We start from the raw sequence: 6,201 nt of genomic DNA, 5'->3' as shown, positions 1-6,201 counted from the left end.
ATTACTGCTGGATCCCAAAGTATTTGTATAACCTGGGTAATGGCACAAATAGAATTAATATAAAATTAACTGATTTGGCTAAAATGATGATTGTTCCCATCCCCACCACACGGTAAAATATTAGTAATGTAAAGCTTGGTCCATATTAAGGTTGATAAATCAACACATACTGCCCTGTTCAGAGAAAAGAGATAGAACCATAAGGAAAGTTCCAGGTTTGGGGCTGAGTATTAAAGGACTGGATTTTCCAGGGGAAGTAGTATTCCTTGCATATACGTAATACAGACAACCAAATTGCGATTCGTATAGGGAGCTTTCTTGCATGGAACCTTTGCCTTCTATTGCCATTGTTATACAATGAAGGGGAAACAGAAAGAAAATATCATGACCACAGCAGGGCATGCTTTAAGACCATGAGACTCAAGTAACATAATTCCTTCTTAGGAGAGCTGACGTCAGAGCTTCTCTCTGTCACTTACAGCTTGTTCGGGAGGCTGCAGCGTATTGGCTTGGCAGTCGGAATCAGCTTCACAGTTGCAATTCCTGCTACCATTCCTAGCACAACAAAACAGCCCAGCATTGACCTTAGGCACTTGGGTGCTTTGTGTGAAACATAATAATGACATTGCTTTACAAGAACACACGAAGCTGCCTTATACTGAATCAGGCCCTTGGTCGGTCCACCAAAGTCAGTATTGTCTAATCAGATGGGCAGCGGCTCTCCAGGGTCTCAGGCAGAGGTCTTGCCCATCAACTACTTGCCTAGTCCCTTTCACTGGAGATGCCGGGGATTGAATCTGAGACCTTCTGCATGCCAAGCAGATGCTCTACCACTGAGCCACAGCCCCTCCAGTTCTCTCCTCATTCTTCCTACCAGGTTCTCTTGCGTGTTGCAACAAAGCAGGACCTGCATTCCTCTCTCCCACCTATTGATTCCAAATGTTTATACCCTACAGCTTCCAGCCTATTCCTTTGTGAAGGCTTCCAATACGAAATACTAAAACAAGAAGGTAATAAAGGCAACTATAAAAAGGCCAGAAATGACATTTCTGCCTTTCTTTTAAGAGCCAGCTAAATGCAAATGAGGTGCTACTGGAATCTTGTTTGTAAACCCAAGTAAAACCCAGGTTAAAAATCCAGTTAGCATCAGCAGCACAAAACTGTGCTAAGCAATGACAGTGTGGTGGGTCAAGAAGCAGCATTCAATGCATGGCTGAGAAGCAAGGGTTATTCACATATAAGCTCAGCAAGTCAAGGTGGGCTGTGTTTTAACTACACATTGGGTGTCTTGCCCTTCCAAGATATCAACACTTTCCAGACTCCACCAGGGAAGATCTGGCAGCGGTTTCTTTCTTCTTCTTTTTCATTCATTCATAACCTTATTCATTGGCATGATAGCTAAAAACATCAAATACAAAAATAAGGCATCCAGTGCCAAATACAGAGCAATTTTAAAATGGCCATTCTTTGGCCAGACATGTGCAAATAGTGACAACAAACAGCTTTAATAATCCTTATAGCGACCAGGGAGACCATTATATAACCTGAGTCCTTTGTTCATTAACTACACTCCTTCTTGCTCCAAAGTAATAGTAAGAAATTTGGCAGCCGCTTCAGAAAGCTGAGGGTTATGATCCTTTAATAGTCGATGAGGGTTATGATCCTTTAATAGCCATCTACTTTCACTGTCCTCGCTATTCTTTATCCATGGGGTAATTAACTTCTCTTGTTTGGCTCTATATTTCTCACAGAACAATAGCACATGTTCTGTGGATTCAGGCGACTTTCCATTACAGCTGCAAACTCTATTCCCGTAGGGCATTTTTTGGTACCTGCCACGTGTGACCACTGTCGGTAAAGTATTCAATCGGGCCAACATGAAAGAGCGTCGTAAAGATGGGTAAATCAGATCGTAGAAGTACTTTGGCAGTGTGTTCCGTGTAGGTATTATATCATAAAAAAGTGGCGAGCAGATCTTCCGTGCTCCAGCTATTAATCTCTGATAGTCTATCAAGAATGTGTCTCTTTATTTCAGTATAAGTTTGTTTTTCATTCATATTAAATAATTCCTCCATGGGTAACCCAATGGTTTGGAGTTGTTTGACTATTCTGTTGTACCAGGTAGAGTACAGGTAGAGGTGCTTTCAGCAAGCATCAGCGCAATCAGACTGCCTGGCGTTGCTCGATAATGTAATCGTAGCCAAAATCTAAATATAATTAACCAGGCAAGGGATGATAAAAGGTTCAGACCAGTCTTTAAGCATAGGGTCTCGTAAGAAATACATCTTGGTGCTCCCAGAAGCTTACAGAGGAAAGTGGCCTGGATTTTCTCAATTGCTGGAGATAATTTCAGACGCCAAATCGGAATACCATAGAAGAGTTGTGATAGTAATTTAGCTTTGAAGAGCCGGATTGCCGCTGGGACATACTGACCACCTTTGGCGCAGCGGTTTCTAACCCATCTTCTCACCACTCTCTTTCTAGTACACGTGAAGCTGCCTTATAGGGAATCAGACCATTGTCCATCAAGGTCAGTATTGTCCTCTCCAACTGCCGGCGGCTCTCCAGGGTCTCAGGCAGAGGTCCTTCACATCACCTACCCCCTGACCCTTTTAGCTGGAGATGTGGGGGATTGAACCTGAGACCTTCTTCATGCCAAGCAGATGCTCTACCACTGAGCCATGGCCCCTCTCCAGTACTTATCCAGAGTACTTACCCAGAGCCCCGTTTGCTGGCTCAGGCGGGGAGGGGGGCAAAGGGGGTCAATGGCTCGTTGGGCCAAGGCATCTCCACAGAGAGGCTAAATAGTGCTGGCTTGGGGAAAAACTGCGTGGCTGCAGCGTCCTTCTCCGTGGCTTCCCCGGGCTCCAGTGCCACCAGCCAATCAGCTTCTGCCCCTCCAGTTTAAATGGGTCAGTCTGGGGCCGGCAGAGGGGCAGAGCTTAGCAGGCAGAATGCAGACCTGTGGTTTTCAGTCTGGTCCACCTGCTCTAGTTAAATACCAGGCTGCCTTGATGTCCTGATCAGTTCGCTTTGTGATTCTGTGTGAACCAGAAGCGCTGGACGGGACAAGCAGAAGACCAGAAGAGCTGTTCACTGCCTTCAAGAAAGCTTGCAGCTGCGGCATGAGGGACAAGAAGGGAACTCGGAGGAGGAAGGTCGGCCTCACCAGGGAGAGCATCTGCCCCTTCAAGCATCCACCTTCCTGCCTTGCGCAGGAGTCTCAGGGGGCCTTGCTGAAATCACCGGCATAAGGGAGCCCATTCGGGCCAGGTTTACTGAAATCACTGCCCTCCTTGCTCTCCCACCTTCATTCTCTTGGCCCTGAGGTCAGGTTGCTTTTGTGGCTAGAAGGCCCTCGCAGAGATGCCTCCCAAGAAGAAGGCAGACCAGCCAGCGCAGTCCTGGGAACGGGAATCTTCATTCCCCTGCACTAGGGGACGGGCTGGGGGAGCCAGGAAGTCATGGGACTGCCTGGCACCCAAGAAAAGGTCTGCAAGACCTGCGGGAGGAGAGTTGGGTGGCTCCTCGATAGGGTTGCCAACCTCCAGGTACTAGCCGGAGATCTCCTGCTATTACAACTAATCTCCAGCCAATAGAGATCAGTTCACCTGGCGAAAATGGCCACTTTGGCAATTGGTCTCTATGGCATTGAAGTCCCTCCCCTCCTCAAACCCACCCTCTTGAGGCTCTGACCAAAAAAACTCCCGCCAGTGGTGAAGAGGGACCTGGCAAACCTATTCCTCAACTGCCCCATAGCAAGCTGGGCCCACTTTGTGGGCTTTTCTAAAGTAGTTGAGCACCTGGCTTAGAAGATTAATCAGATCAGCTCACAGCAGCAGACAACAGGGGTCCAGAGGTGGTGGCCAGTGGCAGCCAACCCCCAAGGAAGGGTAGCAATCCTGCCCCTTCTAGGAGATGGAAGAGGAGAAGTTCCCCATCTTCCAGTTCATCAAGCTCCAGCAGATCGAGAGCCAGTCATGGGTGGTGATCGGCGTCTAAAACCAACTGCAAGAAGTGATCCAAGGGTCATCAGACAAGAGAGGATTCAGACAACACATCTGGTGAGTGCTCTTCAGAGGGGGGATAGTAGTGCCTCAGAGGATTACTGGCGAGCAGCTGCTAATGTGCCAGGCCTACTGGCTTGGGAACTCCACAGGTGGGCGGGAAAAGTCCAGGATAGTTCAGGGAGGCTAGTTGGGGCCGTATAGACATCTGGCAAGGATGTAAAGGAGGGGTGTCAAACAAGCGGCCCGCGGGCCGGATCTGGCCCTCGGAAGGCTGTTCTCCGGCCCGCAAGCCAAGACCTGTGCCGCAACACCCCACCCCACTTTCCCTGACACAGCCCTGCCCAGGAGCGCCCTCCCCACCCCCGTCGCACTTTCCCTGGGAGAGCCAACCCCTGCAAGGGCGGGCTCTTCCTCCCAGCCTCCCCCCCCACCGCAGCTTCCTAGGAGAAGCCGGGCCCTTGCGGGCTGGGTTCTTCCTCCCAGCCTCCCCCCCCCCGCCACCGCTTCCCGGGAGAAGCCGGGCCTTTGGGACTGGGCTCTTCCTTCCACCACCACCCCACCGCCACTTCCCGGGAGAAGCCGGGCCCTTGTGGGCTGGGTTCTTCCTCCCAGCCTCCCCCTCCGCCGCCACTTCCCGGGAGAAGCCGGGCCCTTGCAAGCCGAGCTCTCCCTCCCAGCCTTCCCCCCACCGCCACTTCCCAGGAGAAGCCGGGCCCTTGCAGGCTGGGTTCTTCCTCCCCGCCTCCCCCCCCCCCGCCACCGCTTCCCGGGAGAAGCCGGGCCCTTGTGGGCTGGATTCTTCCTCCCAGCCTCCCCCTCTGCCGCCACTTCCCGGGAGAAGCTGGGCCCTTGTGGGCCGAGCTCTCCCTCCCAGCCTTCCCCCCACCGCCACTTCCCAGGAGAAGCCGGGCCCTTGCGGGCTGGGTTCTTCCTCCCCTCCTCCCCCCCCCGCCACCGCTTCCCGGGAGAAGCCGGGCCCTTGGGACTGGGCTCTTCCTCCCAGCCTCCCCCCACCCCACCGCCACTTCCCGGGAGAAGCCGGGCCCTTGTGGGCCGAGCTCTCCCTCCCAGCCTTCCCCCCACCGCCACTTCCCAGGAGAAGCCGGGCCCTTGGGACTGGGCTCTTCCTCCCAGCCTCCACACATCCCGCCACCATTTCCCGGGAGAAGCCGGCCGTGGAGCCGTCCCATCCCTTTCCCGGACCGGGGACACTCCTGCCCCGGTGGTTGAGCCTGCCACCTCCCCCCAGTTTATGCACGGGAGGTTTTGCCTTGGATTTGCCATTATTACAAGTCTTATCCTCTGCTGCCAACAGGAACAGCTCCCTGCCCTCCTCTAAGTGACAGCCCTTCAAATACTTAAAGAGAGCAGTCATGTCCCCCCTCAACCTCCTCTTCTCCAGACTAAACATTCCCAACTTCCTCAACCTTTCCTCATAGGGCCTGGTCTCCAGGCCCCTGATCATCCTCATCGCTCTCCTCTGCACCCGCTCCATTCTGTCCACATCCTTTTTGAAGTGGGGCCTCCAGAACTGCACACAGATCTGGGTCTTCCCAGGTCACCCATTACCTGGATGACTGCTGCAATGACAGGTTGAGCAGGTTCTCTGAATTTCCAGCTTTCATTTTTTTTAAAGGTAAGTCTCTATCCCTTTTGCTTGTGAAGATATAAGGGAAAAGGCATATCTTTATAAGACTTACTTTAAAAAAACGAAAGCTGGGGATTCAGAAAATCTGCTTGACCTATGAATACAACAGTATATCCATATATTAATATCTTAGTGCCTTTTTAAAACAATAAGCCATGATATTGATATATCAATACGAGCACACAAAAGAAATAGAAAGGGGGGGTTCTGTGACACCACCGATGATGACAGCACCCTCCCTTTAAAATCCTGATTATTTAAGGCCCGTGTGGAAGAAAATAAACTGGCTCTACACCTGTGAAAATGTAGAAGGAGGGCAGACATGGAAGAACAATGCCCAAACCGATTCCAATGCTTGTGGATCAACTGCTAAGAATATCAGTATGTGTCAAAGCCCCTAAGAAGCACCAATCATCAGAAGTGGGAGTGGTAGCTAGATATTCAGCAAAGAGACTAATCCAGAGCCAGCTGGCAAGATTGACAACAGGGATGTTAGTAATCAGATTCTTGCCCATTTTAGTTGAGTAATTTGGAAGCAATTAC

Source organism: Euleptes europaea, chromosome 10 (assembly GCF_029931775.1).
Source record: "Euleptes europaea isolate rEulEur1 chromosome 10, rEulEur1.hap1, whole genome shotgun sequence".
NCBI lineage: Eukaryota > Metazoa > Chordata > Lepidosauria > Squamata > Sphaerodactylidae > Euleptes > Euleptes europaea.
Note: the sequence above shows the minus strand (reverse complement) of the source record.